General features: G+C 34.8%; 1 protein-coding gene across 2 annotated transcripts in view; it reads right to left on the bottom strand.

The window, feature by feature from the left end:
- Positions 1-18,607, bottom strand: part of LOC149085224 (alpha-2C adrenergic receptor-like) — a 70,174-nt gene that overhangs the window by 18,854 nt on the left and 32,713 nt on the right. Inside the window, exon 2 of one of the 2 annotated variants that reach the window (XM_089233099.1) lies at positions 15,975-16,082. The exons of the other annotated variant lie outside the window; for it this stretch is intronic. The gene's annotated coding sequence lies outside the window, so the exon portion shown is untranslated. The remainder of the gene's footprint in view (positions 1-15,974; positions 16,083-18,607) is intronic. 2 annotated transcript variants of the gene reach the window in all.

Here is an 18,607-nt window from a genome sequence, read left to right as displayed (position 1 = left end):
TAACAATTAAAGGTTATACAGATAAATGCAAACATCTACCAAATGAAGGTTAGATTTTCCGAGACAAAAAAAAACAAAAAAACATCGCTTTACAAGGATTTAAATAAAAAAAAACTTACATATTATCGTTCTGTCTATTTATGCAAACTACGGTTGACGCTCGAAAAGGTGAACATGGAGGTTTGTCCATAATGAAGACGGAATTTATTTTCCCGCATATTCTGCAGGTCACTGGCGGCTAGGAATCCTTCCTGTTGTTAGGAACACCTTTCAGGAGCAGGTTCGTAGGAGCACTCCTGTTGTTAAGAGCACCTCTCAGGAACAGGTTGGTAGGGGCACTCACCGACTGGTTACTATCGCTAGCTGGCTACTATCGGCCCTTTGGAAGGCGAAGCCGTCCTCATAGTGATTGCTGGAATGACCATTGATCCAGACCCTCCATCCATATGATTTCTGCTCTTTCGTGCAATCGTTATTTATCAAATAGTGGTAGATGCACGTGATTTACTCGAGAACACAGGAGCGTGAAGGCTACATTTCGAGTAGCGTAATTATTTTCAACGAGGCACATAGTAAAATCAAATCACCAGCGAGCGAACATATATATAACTCGCGCAAGCTTCAATTACAAGCGAGAGCAAAAACTCTCGTCAGACAGTAGCGTTGAAAAATTATCTCCCGAGACTGCGAGCGAATTTTCCCAGAGGGTATGTTAAAAAGGTCCCTTGGCGATCCAAAACTATATGAAATTGTACTGAGTACAGGTCCTGAAGGGAATTATTCGGCGTTTTAATTTACCGTTGGCGAAGAAGGGAGAGAGAGGGGGAATGAGGTACAACAGAAAAAAGGGGAAAACTTAAGGGGACCGTTAAGATCTTCGGAGAAATTCTTCTCGCCAAGGACCCTTAATCACACCCCCTGAAAAACAAACATTACCTTATATGGCTCGATGACCATCTCTTTCACTCTCTTACAACCCTTTGTAATTCGACCCGTGTTTCTCATCTGGGGCCCCAAGGCAGCAGTACCGTGTACCACTGTATCTTAAGGCCTAAACTTTTTATTGAATAGATTTTGCTTTCCACTATTATTATTATTATATGCACCATAATATATACAATTAAATATCGGTATAATCAAATGATTAATTATGCCACTGTACAAATAAAACATAAGACAAAAATCTATTCAATATAATAATCTTTTCTTTTCTCTACCATTAAAACTATTTTAAGATTAAGTTAATGTAATGTTATGATGAATTTTGACAATTCAACATAACACATGGTACATTAGTAAAAAATACATGAGTACAACTTCAAAATGGAAAATATCATAAGCTTATCGTCGGCGTTTGTTATAACTAGAGCCCGGATTACATGTACTAAAGAAGTGGTGAAATATGCTCTAAAAGTATCCAAATATACACTTGAAAATGCCAAAATATGCACTTAAAATGCCAAAATATGCACTTAAAATGCAAAAATATGCACTTAAAATGCAAAAATATGCACTTAAAATGCAAAAATATGCACTTAAAATGCAAAAATATGCATTAAAAATCCCAAAATATATATAAAAAACACAAAATGTGCACTAAAAATTCCTGAAAAAGTTAAGATTTCGAAATCCGTACCAAAAATGAAAAAATATGTATTAATAAAAATCACCGTGCAAAAACAAAAGCGGATATGTTTTTAAAATGCATATTTTTTATTACTTAGTGTATATTCATTTTCAAAAAAAATATCTCAACTTATATATATACTGCTATGCAAATAACTTCTTTTTTTCTTTTATTTAGGCATTTTTTTAGTTTGTTGTAGCTGCTCAGTAACGATATGCCAGTAACAAAACAATTTCGACGCTATTTCTAAAAAGATTGAACACTTTTGGCATACCTTTTGAAATAGCCTTGCAATAAAACGGTTGATATACGAAAACTACAGTATTACAAACATCTCTATTAATTCACTAAATCCCTCTTGTGGTCAAAAACCGATGTAGTGAAAATATTATGAACAACATTTAATTGAAAGATTATAAAAAATGTGTTTGAGCTTTCGTACAACTTTAAAATTATGCACTTATTCTGAAAATTCTTCCATTTTACGTACTTGTATGCATTAATAATGAAAAAGGAAAAAATATGAAAATACAAATGCATGTACGCATTTACATATAACCCGGGCTCTAGTTATAACGCATGAAGAAGAGGATCCAAATTAAATTTTCAATCATCAGAATGAAAGTTTCTAGATTTGCAAACAGAAGAGAATCGTTTTTTTTTTAAATTTTTTTATAATTAACGTGATCCTCACGTTTTACCAAGAGATCCGTAAGATCAGTCCAGGCAATTAAATTTTGATTGAAGTTATAATCAATTCTTTTAAAAGCCAGTTAGTGGGGTAAAACGATGAATGGAATGTAAGTAGAAATTTTCCTCTAATTTGAGTGATGTCACACCCTTTGTTCGAAAGGAAAGAAATATAATGTTAAGTCCTCTGTGTGCTTTAAGTAATGGTCAAAAAATATGGAATTTATCTGCCTAGATTTTCAAAAAGCTTTTGATCCTGTCCACCATAGTAAACTCTTATAGTGTTTGCACCAGATTGGGGGATAAACAGCACACCGCTGAATTGGATTGATTCATGACTGTGAAATGTGAAATAAAATCACAGCGTGTTTTTTTGGTATTTTCTGATTCTACGAGCGTCGTAAGTGCCCTGAAGGAAGTGATATAATTTTTCGCTTTTTATCTACAACCCTTTCAGACCCAGTACGCGCAAAAGTGAGGGTGTTGCTTTCATTCATTGCAGATATATTTTTTTAACCCCAGGGAGCGTGAAGGAACTTCAAAGGATTGTGGATGTTTCAAGTCAGAAACATAGTAAATAGGAATTTTAGAGCACCCATCAGAGGGAAGCACTTGGAGTTGAACTTGACTGAAATTGTTGATTCAAGCCTATATGTCTGCACCTTTTTGAAGATTTTATAAATTACTGATAAGAGACTGATTGGTCGATAATTCTTGATCTCCTCTTTTTCGCTCTTTTTGTAAAGACGAACTATCATTGCATTATTCCAATCTTCAGGCACATCCAATTTTGTGACAATTCGTAAACAAAGCAGCTAGCATGCTGGCAAGTTCTTCTTCTGCTTCTTTGACAACGTCTATTGAAATCCCATCTTCACCTGAGCATTCCCATTTTTTCATACATCTTATAGCCTTGTAGACTTCTTTCAGCACAGGTACTACTTGTACAAAGTCTACTATATTTTCTTTTTTCCTGTTCCCTTTCCTCTGTTCCGATCCCTTTATTCATGTTTGTTCAGAGTATTATAAAATTCTTCTACAATACTAATAATTTCATTTTCATCTCTTGTGATGGTTTCACCTTTCCTTTTTAGAGCAAAAATTTGCTTTCTTCCAACAAATAGTTTTCGTTTTGCTGATTTTAAGCTCCTATTACCTTCCAGTGATTTCTTTACAATAAGGCAATTGAACTTCCTGACATCTGTAACCCGCTTTCGTACCGTCTTACAAACCTCTGCATATTCCACTTTTGATTTATGGTCATTCTTCTTAATCTGAAATTCTCTCCGGTCTTTCATCAGTTTGTTTGTTTCGTTTGTTTCTTCTGTTATTTTTTTCATCGGTTTGATTTCATCGGAGGAAAGCAAATTTCTTTTCATTGTGGTAACGTCTTGTCCATTTTCAGTGGTATTATATAACAAATCACATTGGTTCTTCAGCTCTAACTGATATTTACATCGATGTTCTTGAATATTTGCTGTATCGATGAGAGTTTTTGTATTTTTGATAAGTTTTGCTTTTTTCCATTCTAATGTTAATCATTATTCTGCATCTCACCAGTCGATGATGGCATCCTGTATTGAATTTGTTGAGAACACTGCAGTCGTGGATCATATGCTTCTTATTGGATAGGATATAGTCAATCTTGTTTGTTGTTTCAGTTGGCCTTCTCTACATCTACTTTCTTTCGGGTTTCTTCTTAAAAAAGAAATTCGTGATGCATAACTCTTCGTGCTCTGCAAATTCAACGAGTCTGTTTCCTCTGTCGTTTCGTACACCGTAACCATGACTTCCGACTGAGCTTTCGCCATTTCTTCTCTCTCCAATTCTAACATTGAAGTCACCCATTACTATTTTAATAGGATGGTTTCCTTTGCTATTCATCTCGTCTAATTCTTCATAAAAGTAGTCTAATTCTTCATAAAAGTAGTCTATTTCTTCCTCAGAATAGCTTGTTGTTGGTACATAGAATTGAATAATCTGTATCCGGTATCTGCTTGATATTTGCATAACCAAATTTGCAACTCTATCAGATATGCTATCTAACTGAACGATGTGATTTTTCCACTTTTTATGAATGAGAAATCCTACTCCACTAGTTCTTCCATTATCTGTTTCTCTGTAGTAAAATACACGCCCACTACCAAGTTAAATTTTTTCGTCTCCTTTTCTTCTTACTTCACAGATGCCTAAGATGTCCCTCAATTTGTACTTTTTTTCCAGTTCTTCCAACTCCTGTAAACGATTTTCTGATGAAAGAGATCGTCCGTTATATGTGGCCAAGGTCATCATCTTATGGCAGCCTGGTCCAACGCAGAGATTCTTAGCGCCGTCTGTCTTCATGTATTGCTGGTCGCTGCCGTAACCAAGAACAATGAGACTGCTGGGGACTGAGGGCCTAAGTTCATAGACAGAGTTCATATTTCTTTTTAGAGTGTTTTGGCTGTAATCCTCCACGCTGGCCAGTGCGGATTGGCAGAAGCCCATCTGCGTCCGTCCACCACATGTGAAACGTGGCTACTTACGGGCTGTACCACGAGAAGTTGAGGAATGGACCTTAAGACTCTACTCATAGTCGGTTCCTTAAAGTCCTCATAATGAAGCAATTGAAGGGTCTTCTCCTGGTTAACAAGTAAAGACTAAGATAGCGAAGAGTGGCATCATCCTTGGATAAGTTGTTATCTGGTGGCATTGTCAGCAATTGTGATCTTTGGCCTGAGTTAGGTCCGACCGTCCATGTGAGGCACTATGACTTCAGACTTCTTGCACGTGAGGGACTAAGACTTCAGTCCAACCTCGTCTAACTGTAACTTAAAACTCGTTCTTCAGCTGCAGAAAGTTACCAAGTGTGGAATACTACTCTTTTTAAAAAGGGGTGAAAGAAATGGTGTTTCTTCCACCTTTGTCAGCTGATGAAACAAGGGGAAAGAAGGCAAAAAAAACGTGATAGTTTTGCAATATATCACGCCAATGTTGTGCCTAAAAGAAACGATAAAACACTTTTACCATTGCAGCTGAAAATCGCCTTCATAAGAAGTGTTAGGCGGGTCGTCGACTGCAAGTTTACTACGAGCAAAAACAAGTCGTGTGTTTGCGCAAGCCTATTACAGCATTCTCGAGTATATATACGACTGCTAACTTATTCTGCGATTTGTTTTCGCTCGTAATAGCTTCCAGTGAATGACCAGTCTTACGTTAGAGAGGTTTGTACGTGTATGGCAAGGAGCAAACAAATATTATTTTAATCCAAAAAGTGGCATTGACGAGATACCTCGTTTTCCCAAAGACCTCATATTTTAGTATTGACAAGCCCAGTTAAAGTTGATTTTTCCAATGAAACGCTCTTCTCTGAAGCCCTTAGTTTGCACTTGTTGAATATCGGAGAAAAGCCTACTTCATTAAAAGAGATATGGCATTTCAAAGTTTGTTCAGTGATTTAAAATCTTGCCACGGAAAGTGCAAATATATGTGTAAACGTGTTTTTTTTTCAATTGATATAACTTTTGATCGCAGCCAATTGTTGTTTAAAACAGTTTCTTACCTAATTATATTAACTGCTTAGAGCAAATGGATGAATTAAAATTAGGATGCGGATGACAATGTCAACGTAATAGCTAAATTTGTAAATGAGTATATTCTGCTTTATTTTATTTTTATGTGTTCGTGCACGACAGTCATCTACTCGCATTAGCGATTCCAAGTTGGTCACCACAGGAAACCAACAACAGCTGACCGGATGGCATGACACGTGTTCACACGTCAATTTTCAGTTCCGTCCATGAATATTGTTCTGCGCTGGTCAGAAAGGCTAATAGGATACTGGACTTCGTACTTGAAGGCCACTTCACGTTATGCTAAAGTCTTTCTTCTGATTTTCCTTGGCTTAGTCCGTTCTGGCCATAATGAAATATGATAATCATAGTGGGAAAAAAATAGTTTTGGGATGCTGAACATATGTATAATTCACATGCTTTTTTTTATTCGACCACCTCCTTGGGAAATATGCATTTGCATACAAATTATGGATCTTATTATAAAGTATTAATTTACACCATCGATAATTTTACCTTTCGTACTGTTTACGAGAATTTAGTCTCACGTGGCTTGAAAAATATAATAAAATACATCACGTATACTGCAAACTGTGTAGATCTGTGTTTAATTTACTGTAGTTTACTTTCATAAATTAGAATACTAACATCTTACGAGAAAAATGTTTTGTGAGGTTACATTTATCGCTAAAAAGTCTATAAATAACTAACAGCACGCTAAAAGAAAAATCGGGACTATAAGTGTGATCATGTAGGTCACACAGTTAAGGTTGGGATCCCGCGACTATAATATAGTCGTCCTCGTATGCAATATAGCTTCTTATATTATGAGGAGCTCATTTTCACAAACGGGGACATTTCCACTTTTTTTCGAAATTCACTTTATGAATCTCTGGGTTGGTTTATGCGGTTTATGTATCTCTGGGATAGATAAACTCTGTCAGATTATGCAACTGGGATTATTCAAACGGGAATATTTTTGGAAGAAATTAGAATGCAAAGTAAGTCTTTTTTATCGAAAACGAAGATATCCATCTTTTTCATACACCTCAGTATTAGTCATCTGCCGACATCGAACCTCTTGATAACGGACACCCATTGGACCAAAAATTTTGTTCACTAACGATGAGTGTCCGTTAATTAAAAGTAAGATATATTGAGTTCCGTTGATGTAATTCAAAATTGTGTCCGTCAGTGGAGATGTCTGCTAACGGAAGTGTCCGTTACAGGAGGTTCTTCTGTAGAATGATCGTTTCTCTTATGTGAATGACGAGAGGGCAGTAAGGGTACCTTCCTGGTCTAGTAAAAACGTCCTGGAATCGACAGGTGATGTAGAAATTTCAGACTCGACCAGCTCAAATTTTAATCAAAAGGTAACATTTCCATTAATTTTTTTTCAAAACGGAACGAATGTTGATCAAGAAACATTAGTATTTGAATATTCTTCTACCATTTCGATATGCTATCCGTTGGGATATTTTCTACAAACATTGTAAAGCAAACCTATTCCTGAGGAATACTTTTTTCGTCTACTGTAAATTTATCAAAAGTGGGAATGTTCCCATTTGAAAATGAGCTCCTCATATAGTGTTGGTCTGTGAAATTTGCTTTCTGTGGTTTTCCAACTCTAAGGCAAATATACAAGCAGTCTTACAAATTTCTCACTTTCGATCCGGAAGATAGATGGCAGCATCAGCATCTACTGAACATGATAAATTCAACACTTGTGCGTGTGGACAAGACTTTTAGATATCCATAAAATATATATTAAAAAAAAAACATTATGTAGAGTATTTGTTGTGTATACAGAGAGAGAGAGAACTACTAAACCACACATGCACTTCGTATACAATCCTCTGAGGAATTTCTAACGAATTGACATATGAAAGAAAATGTTATATGTGTTATGTATTTCCTGAATGGCTGTGGTATACGTGCGTTTTTTGTTGAAAGTGCTCTTTAAAATCGAGAATGAAATTAAAAAGTATGAATTTTTTGTAATATAATAGTTTCGTAGTGTTTTATTTGTGGATCTGCAAGATCTCTGAGAAAAACGTTATGAACACTACAGTATTTCATTGTATTGTAAGACAATAAAATATAATAAGATTCCAAAAAACTAATAAATAAATAAAAATCCACGTTTCGTAGTGATATTTTGCGATTGAGATATTTCATTCAGAAATCATAGAAAAGTTACGAAAGAACCGAATAAATTAACAGACAATGCTTCTTTTCCCCATTTACGCTGTTCTTTCCCAACTTTTCTCCAATTTTTGAAATACTATATCTTAACGAATATTGCACTTGGAAACGTGATTTTCTTTTGTTGGCCTCAGGAGAGACACGGCAGCAACTTTCTAATAGGGTATTTTAGGACAGGGTGCCCGCGTGAAAAAAGTTAATTTTTTGATCTTTATACTGTACAACCCAACCCCCCTTGCATCATCAATCAAATGACATATTTGAGGTGTGCACTTAATTTTGATACTTTTTCCTAATTAGAAGTATGCCTGTGGGGGATCAACGTTTCGCCAGTAAAAGGCGGCAAGGGGAATTATGGAATAACACGCTGTATATTTCATTTATTTTGAAGACTCAATTAAATCATTGTAAAAGAAAGATTTTCAAACATCCCAGTATTGAAATACAGTATTTATGACCGTAGAAGAAACTAGAAATAGTATATACTGCTTGACAAATGCTAAGAAACTGTTAATTTTCGTCATACCTAACGATAGACATCTTTCAAAGAAATTAAATTTGGCACATGTTTAAGAGACATCCTGAAGTATCTTTATTGAGCAAAATCAGACAGATATCACCACATGGAAAGAAAAAAGATAAGCAAAAGAAAAAAAGATGCTCATTACAGCAATTTTAATCAGTTATGAAAAGTAATCGTTCTGCTGAAAATAATGATAGATATGAGTTACAGTATGAAGGTGAACTCCTCAGATACTGATGCACATTTGGCATCTGTCGTGCACGCTGTACATCAAACTGTTGAGGAGAGCTTGAGGAATTTTGTCCCGTTCGTCTTTCAAGATGGTTTTGAGTTCGAGGAGGGTTATGTTTTTGATCAATACATCTGCTGAGTGCTGGAAATCGTGGGAGAATCATCACACCTTAATAAGATAGATATGTCAGTCTAGTGGCGAAGAGAAAAACAGAAATTCCTCTTCTGGCCAGATAGCCGGAGGACCTTTCTAACGTTACTGCACTTGCGTATATGCGAGAACCCTTTTTTTCGGCGATTGAATAAATGCTGTGCTGTCTTATATGCACGGATGTCTGTAGAATTCATTCCGCTACGAGCACATCACCGTCGAGAAAGATTACGTTGGTGTGATGAGCATATTCGGTGAGATCAGCAACATACAATACAAATACAAGGGCCACAACAGGCAAATTGCCCGGTGAGATGGCTGAAAAATTTTGCCCATAAAAAATACGGATGTCAAATATAACCAAAATACCAGATATAAAAGCATATATCACCAAAAAAAAATTTAATAATAAAATACACTGGCCATAAAAATAGATTATGGTTGTCTTAACTAAGTATGGATGCTTCTCGATTTATCCCACTATGCTTATCGTACTTCATTTTAAATGTATCAATTGTGTTTAGAATTCACAACCCCGGGAAGTAAGTCATTTCATTTATTGACAACCCTATTAGAGGGAGGAAAACTCCCTGTGCGACACCACAACCTAGAATTCTGCCTTACTAAACTCATGGTCCATCCTATTCATTTCGTTGAAAATTTTAAATACTTCGATCATATCCCCCGACAGTCATGTTCTCTGGTGAATCGCGCTTCCGCAACAACAATGATTCTGGACACCGACTACTGTGGAGGAAGCAGGGAACACGTTACCATCAGCAAATTGATTGCTATGGCTAATGAGTAATGATGTGTTAAGGTATCATACACGATGGCAGAACTCCGCTTCATATCTTTGATGGAGATATCGTACAATCACTACGGTATTGCACCGAAATTCTCCTAGGTCATGTCCATCTTTTCAGCAGTGCAGTTGGTTCAGACCTTTGTTCACGGATGACAATACCCGTCCGCATAGGTCAGATGAAGTGGATACACACTAGAAAGTGAAGATATTGAGCGCATGCAATGGCCTGCATATTCGCCGGACCGTAGAGCATGCCAGGGATGCAACCGGCAGACGTTATTGCTCAATGACATAACCCTCCTCGAGCCATACAGCAACTAAAAATCGCCTTGAAGGACGAATGGGACAAAATCCCTCAAGCTCTCCACGACAATTTAGTAGACAGCATGTGTGTGCATAGCAGATGCCAAATGCGCATTCTTCATACTGAAGAACTCATATCTGTCCTTATTTGCAGCAGAACGAGCACTTTCTCGTAACTGTTTAAAATTGTTGTAATGAGTATTACAGCAATATTAAACAGTTATAACCAATATAATCCTGCTTATTTTTTTTCATATGGCGATATCTGTTTCATTTTGCTTAATAAAGCTATTTCAGGATGCTATTTCTATTAAACATGTGCTAAGTTTCATTTCTTTAAAAGACATCTGTCATTAAGTATGACGAAAAATAACATAATTCCTTAGTAATTGTCAAGCAGTGTAGTACGTCTCATTGAACTTTGAATTCAAAACTTTTTGATACTGACCAATCCCATAAAATGTTTCCCAGAACTTAAAAAACTTTTGTCAGAGTTTAAGGTCAAAGTTTTAAGTCTTAACGACATGATTTTTTTCACCAAAAATTCACCGGTGGTTGACCCTACCTTAACCAAATAAGATTGGAAAAGTTTTGAGGTTCTTTCTTTTAAAAAAATCCAATCATTCATATAACAAGATCACCATTTTCTAATCTCTCAGAGGAATTCTTCGGTACCATAAAGGCAAAAGCTACGCTTTCATACAACAACGCTATATTTTCATGGAAAAGATTTTTACAAAAAACTGTCAAAAATGAATTATACTAACCATACATGTGTGCATAAATTCATGAGATTGGAGAGAAACCATCAGAATAAACATTTCTATATATATATATATAGAGAAAATAACTCGTGCCCAAACACACAAATACTAAAAACGAACGACAGGAAACTAAATAATAATGCAGAAAAAAACCAGCAAATTAAATCTAACAAGACGAGGTTTCTAAATATTTCGCTTGGTGTTATTTTCACGTTAGATAGCGTGCTTTGGAAACTAACTAGTTTTAACGTGAAATAAATAGAAGTATGTGTGGGAATATTTTGACTTCAACTGCTTCTTTTTATAAATCCTTTTCACTGTTGATCTAAAAAAAAATCGCATTTGAAGACGTGAAGTCGATGATCGTGACTCGCATGCTGACAGGAGACATACATGGAATGGACATGGTGAGAACCTACGCTACGATAATATTTTTCTACAATGCATGAACTACTAGCATGAAAATAGGTTAGATAAAATGTGGCTACGAAATGCAAAATAAAAAACCCAAGAGCACACGCAATATTACACTAGACAAATGATGTAGTATGTTTGCATATTAAGTCGAAATTTTCATGAAAAACTGATTTGTGCTCTATCAGCGTAGAATGATACTCACGTTTTATTTATTATATATATATTTTTAAACAACATAAACTTCCATGCTACAACAGTTTTCTCCAGTCAAAAAAAAATATTAATTAGCTATAAACACTATCAGTACCGAGACACGCTCTCTCAAAATATTATTTAGCCATATTATTTTATATTTCAAGAGTTTATACGCAGTATTAAAATAATAGCATTGAATTCGAATGTTTTATTAAAGAAATACATTTATAAAATGTTACAGAATATCGAGAAAATTTCACAATCTTTAAGAGAAATCCGTATTTTCTAGGAAAACGATTTTCGGACATAGTTGCGATTTTATTTAGCTCTAAAAGCTCTAGAAAAGTAATTTTATAATGACTTTATTCCGAAATTCTCCGGAGAATTTTCTGACAAAGAAATTTTCTGTGTTTATTGTTATTTTTATTTTTCATTTATGAGGATTTTCTCCATGGCAACTCACTGCTTGGATATTTCTTCAAAGAGAGAGGGAGTATAAAACAAAAACACATACACACATTGTTGGTATTATTATTTCCACTGTTAACAACGTCAAACCTTTCAACTGTAATCCTACTTATTCTGAAGGGAATTTGAAAAATTTTTGAGTTTTTTTTTCCTCTTTTAAACTAAAAAGAAAAATTTTGTATTACGTTCTCTCAAATTTAAGTTACTATTATATTTTCTTTTATACTTTGTTTTTCATACCATCAATATTAGAGCTTCAGTAATTTATTTTATGCTGTAAATAATTTAGTTGGCAATTATTTAATGATAAATAATTTACTCGATGTACGGCCTTCATATACTTATCAGTCGGGGAATGGCGATTCCAGTTTCGCCTAAAATGTGTGGCAAACAATCCTATATAACGTAGCAATCGTGGTGCCTTATCGGATGAGGACATTTAATTGTTATTTATATCAATTCTGATCTTCCACTTGATTGCATCAGAGTGCGGGACATTGGCATTTCGTGAGGCATTCTAATTTTACGCTGGGAGTGATCTTCTTTTGGGCGTTTTTCCTCCAAATCGGTCAGTGACCTGGAATGCCAAGATACTCTTCTATTGATGATGATTAGCCCGAGTCAAAGAAAAGTATAAAAAAAAGAAGATAATCTCAAGGGATAATGTTGTCGCCTTTCTTCAGAAGAGATAGGATTATTATATGCACAAGAAAGAGATGGATATTGAAAGCACTAGGAAAGAGTTTTGTCTTGCACGCAAAGAAATCGGTTTTGTATATGTATTTTGCTCCGAATTCACGCGATTTGTGCAGATGCACAGACATCCTATTTTTAGAAGAATATTATCAAGTTCCTAGAAGTAGAACATATATGAAAGTTATAAATAATAAATGAACTCTATTCAACTATTGTTGAATTACTTCTAAGATATATGTATAAAGAAAAATATATGAAAGGCGAAAGAAAAATAAATAAAGACAATTCACTTTGTGAAACGTGGATCTATTACCCAATTGGTTTGCATATCTCTCTTCTAATACTAGAAAATAATATTAGGAAAGGATGTATTCGCCAAGTTGTTTAGTAGTACCACACCCAGCGAAACAGACAAAAGACAAAAAAGATGGTTTCTGCAAATAAAACAACGACGGACGTTCTTCTAGACTTCTTTATTGCCCAAATGTGTTTTGAAAATTATTACTGTCATAATAGTGAAGTGAAATACAAGAGCCGAAGTTATGCAAAAATAATAATCTCATCTGCTGAGTTTATTGTGTGTTTAGTCAATGGAATTGAGAGATATCCTGAAATAAAGAAGAAAAAGCGCTAAATATAGAACATCTTGATAGAAAACAGAGCTTTCTTTCACTTTATTTCCTTTTTCGCATCCTTAAAAGATGCATCCGATATATAGCAAAGCCGTTACTTTATTTTTAAGAGTTGGAACTTAGTCATCACCTAAGCTAAGACATTTTAAAGGGGGTCCATTAGAGCTAAAAGCATCATCGGCTTTTACTTCACACACAACAAAGGGATAGCTTTCGCCCTAACGGTAAAGAAAAGCCCAGTATCTAACAATGCATAAAACATTCTGATTCATTGTAAGACTAGGTTTTTATTTTTCTCTTCTTTAAGAGAGAAAATCTCCGTGAAGATAGGCGACAATTCATTATGCGACATTAATAACTGTTGAATATCATTTGTATGAAAATTAGGGTATGGAGCTGAGATGTTTGCTTTCGTCGCGAATGATGCGTGCTTTCGAACAAAAGATGACTATGTGACACGATTATGAGAGATTAACAAAAAAGTATTACGCATGGTCTGTTCATTGATATTCATGCTAGAAATCAGGAGGCAGAACACACCTTTATCCAAAAAATCTTTATTATATCAGTTTTGCCCGATTTTACCCCATATTTTATAAGTTCCATTCATTTAAAACTTATTTTAAATCATTCTTAGTTTGCATATATCTTTGATTGATCAATATGTTATCAAATTTTATGTGAGTATAGTTTTATTTCTTTAAAATTTAGATTCCAGCTTTGTATAATTGATAGTTGTGGAAAGAAACATTTTTCATTTACATATAAGTATCTAAGTTTGGTAGAAATTATCGAGTCATCAAAAGACTTGCATTGAAGTATAATTTTTACTTTGCTTCAGTCTATTCTGATAAATTCTGATTACTTAGCTGATGTGATCATGCTTTCATATTATATTTGTCGGATTGCAGAGTATGAAAATGCATATTGCATGATTCGAAAAATAGGTAACTATACTTACCGCATAACACAAACCAAAGTCTCCAACAAAATATTCTGGAAAAACTCACCTCTTCGTGGGTAATTGGAAGTGAATTGATGGCCATAGCACGAAGTTGAGTGTAGCAGGTTGAGGAAGCACTTACCAATAGCACTCATATCTGCACAGTTTTTAGATGATACAAGTGCTACATTGGAAGAACGTCTGATACCGTTCAACAATTTTTAGCTATTCACAGCAAACCACGAATGTATCGATTTTTTCTGATTTCGATTGAAACTCTTATATACAGGGTGGTCATGATTAAACCGACATTACTCTGAGACATCTGTAGCTCGATCCAACTACCAGAATGGCAGGAAATTTCGCATGGGGACTAATAAAGATACAAAAAATAGGGATTCCCCAAAAGATGAAAATTAGTTCTAAGATTCCATGATAGGAGGCGTACGTAGTTCTTCTTGAATTGTTGTACGTCGTTTTGTGCGTAGTTTTCTTAAATATGTTTACATTGGATGAACGCATGTGTCAGGGGATATTATCGAAGTGTTTAACATTTTCAACGGGATGGATCGAAGGGACTATGAGTTATTAATACCGTCAATCACCTGCTTCGACAAGGGGACGCTAGTATTTGTTGGTAAAGGAAAACTGCAGGTTGTGGTGTCGCAGGGAATTTTTTTCTAATGGGGTTATTAATAAATGGAATAGCTTACTTCCGGGGGTCATGAATTCTCACACAATTGACACGTTTAAAAAGGAGTACGATAAACATATTGGGGACAAATCGAGAAGCTATTCCTACTTAGATATGAGAATCATAATCTTTTTTATGGGCAGTGTAATATATATTATTAATTATTTTCTAGATATATGCTTTTATACTAGGCTGCTGTATTTTAGTTATGTTTTTGACATCGATATATATTTTTTATGGCCATATTTTTTCCGCCACGTCGTTGGCAATTTGCCTATTGTGACCTTTGTGTTTGTATTGGTAGCAGGATGTTCACACACAACGCACTTCAGAGTCTTAAAATGCAAATTCTTGCAAAAACAGCACAAATATTCAGTCTACAAAAGAAAGAGGGAGGGACTTTTCTCTCTCTCTCTCTCTCTCAGACAGAAATTCTAATTAATTATAAATTCTGCTTAATGATGTGTATTAGTTCGAGAATTTTTTTAATATCACTTCACAGACGACAAAAGAGTTACCAGTCGTTTCTTAACTGTTGATTGGAATCCTCGATCCCCGGATCTAACCTAATGTGACTTTTAGTTGTGGGTATACTTGGAGTGTAAGGTATATTTGGTTGTGTCCCAAAATTGGTAACTTTAAAAGGTAATTCACACACACAACACGGCATGTGATGAACACTGTACATTTGGCGGTAGAGAGTGTTGTGCATAGGATTAAATTCCTTTTCCACAAGAACGGTGAATACATTGAACGCGAACTACTTCAACGTCCTCAATAAAAGATGATGTTTTAGCTCAGTTTTTCTCATTTTCTTTCCTGTCTATTAAACGTCGTTCTGTGTTATTTACGTTTTATTTCTCCTATCTGTGAATTTCGGAACTTTTTTCGCGGAATCCTACTTCATGCCAAATCTCGTACCGTTTCGGTTCTTAGAACTACTGATGGCTTTGAGTAGTGTCAATTTAATTATTGTTATCCAGTACATCAATGCATGTAAATAAATATAAAGTATTATTTTTCCAACTTTTCAATCGAATTATCAGCTGCCCACAGCTTTCTGTACCTGTACTTACCTTAAACTGTCGCAAGTGTGTCCAACAACTGCAAAGGTGTCTTTAGTGGCCTCTCCTCGATATAAAAATAAGAAAGAAACTTCACTGACTTTTCAGAGATTTTACAACCTGAAATAAAAAATAATTCCACATGGGGTACCCTTGAAAAAGAAATTACAAGAAACGTGTCTAAAAATTTAATTATATATTTTCCCCACAAACTTACCTTACACTTATACCGGAATGCATGAAAAACCTTATTGTTTCATAATTAAATTAAAATAATTAATTGAAGTGGTAGTTTGCATGCCTACACTTACCTGTACATAGAACTTTTGAAAATTGCTTTGTAAAAATGAACTCATCTGTAAAATACTTTGCTCTAAAAGAGAACTTTAATACGTTTTCCTTCTAACGAAAAGCACCAACAAACTTTCCACAGACACTGTTCGTAAAACTTTTCCTTTCTTACACAAATTTTATTCCTTCTAAATTACCATATGTAATTTCAGTAAATAAATTGTAAAGCTATCCGTAACACGCATTTCTTTTGGCTATGCAAGAAACAGAGAATGAAGCCATTAATAGAATTGACAGAACATCAATCATACAAGAAATATTGTGCGGTTGGGTTTCCATATAACGTTCCATTAAAAGAATCATTCATCTATTCATTTATATCATAAAGTAATAACTAATAAGGTAAAATAAATTAACGAAAAAATATGTGAGCGAGTGTTAAAAACTGTTGAGAAATTTTCGCTCTTGTTTTGTATAGGAATTATTGAGACGCTACACTGTGAGTATCAAAGATATTTTTAGGTGAAAGCTTATACGAAGTCAAAAGTTTACTTATGCCGGAAATTTTCCAGATGGTTCAGAAGAATCTGTCTTGAAAGAAAATCCTAATAATTCACAAATTTAATACATGACAATCTTAACTTTTATTGAATTTTATGCCTTTTAAACAGAAAAGAGACTAAAACTCTGAGCCGTAGTGTTCAGTCATCATGTTGGGTTTTCCATCATACTTATCGCTTTGTTTCTTTGGATACAGTATAAAAATGTTGAGAAAACAGAATATTTTTGAAATATAAAACATTTATATAAATTTCTTTCAAACATTTACAAAACACTTTTAAAATTGAAATATAATTCACGGTTGATAAAATACGACTTTATCGAGCTACAATTTGAGTTTACTGGAACTCTCCAAAAGATATGACGCTGCAATGACCGACAAGTGGGACCACCAAAAAAAATTCCTACTCTTAGTGGCAGCGTGCTAACCTCTTTGTGGAGAATACGGAAGATTATCATTTGGAATTGGCTATAAAATGTAATTTACCCCTGTTCAATTAGCCCTCGTATACAAAAAATGACCGTGTAATGACATGAAATTTTATCTAAAATGAAACTGATTGTGAAGAGCGCGCGAGTGAAACATCTAGTTAAAAAACTTATATCGATATCAATAACACATGAAAATATCACTAAAATTTGATTACCCTAAAAGTATACCTATTCTAAAAATTGAAATTTTGAATAAAATTCAATTCCAGCGGGGACACTATTTCCATTATCACTGATAGCATTCATCGAATGAGAGGTGTTATTTTTAGGAGCAGTTCAAGGGTTTTTAGGACGTGCAAGTCTGGAAAATATATTCATCTTTTGCCTTTGCTTAATTTAATGGAATTGGTATAGTTCACCTTGTCATTTCGAAAATACAGACAACAATATGTGGTCTGAATAAAATAGGATCGAAATAAATTTCCGATATACACAGCAGATGCAATATCTATCACCCGCAGGAGCTAAAGTCATACAAAACTGAAATGTAAACATAATTCTCAAGTATTGGGATGATTCTTTTCCGCCAAAAAAGCCATATATATTCACTGGAAGGACAACAGCACCCACTTCTGGCACCATAGAAGAGCTAGATCGACAAAAATATCCCTTAAAAAAAGATACCTGAAATCGATACATTGGCTTTGTGGTGTTGGATTCGTCTCTTTCACGGATTGAATATCAGAGATAGGAAAGTTTTCTCTTTTTTTTTTTTTTTTTGGTTTTTTTCATATCTTCACTGGAAGCCAAATCCTTTTAGGATATCAATGAAACAAAGAAGACGTTGGTCGGATAGTGGATCTCAAGAGCACCAAAGTAAATACCGTACTTTCTGAAAAAGCAGCAACAGATATTATAATGAACTTGTCCATGCATTAAACAACAGGATATAGGAGAAGGTCGTCCGCTTCCCATCAGTTTCTCAATCGAGCATCAAAACTTTAAGTAGCCAGACAGTGATTGATGAAGGGGGGGAAATAGCCAAAAGCTTGAACAATGAACGTTGCTGTCAATAGTTTCAATAGTTTACCACTTCAAGTAGTTTAGTACTAAAGTAGAGGTTGAAGGAATTTCCCTCAATTACATATACATATAAAGTGTTACATTATCAGCTAATAACAGAGTTTGTGAGCAAACTTTTCCGCTATAGCAAACGTGCCCCAGATTTTCAGCTTGCGTAAGAAGGGAATTTGAATTTTGAACGTGGAACATAATGAAAACTATTACAGGTGATTGTAAACTTCAGAAATTCCCAAATCTATTACATAACTAATCTATTCGCATAAAGGAGAGATAACCAG

The sequence above is a fragment of the Pholcus phalangioides genome, unplaced genomic scaffold, assembly GCF_987345545.1.
Source record: "Pholcus phalangioides strain wild (caught in Gottingen) unplaced genomic scaffold, Ppha-v1.0 ptg000007l_1, whole genome shotgun sequence".
Classification (NCBI taxonomy): domain Eukaryota; kingdom Metazoa; phylum Arthropoda; class Arachnida; order Araneae; family Pholcidae; genus Pholcus; species Pholcus phalangioides.
Note: the sequence above shows the minus strand (reverse complement) of the source record. Positions and strands in the feature narration are given on the sequence as shown.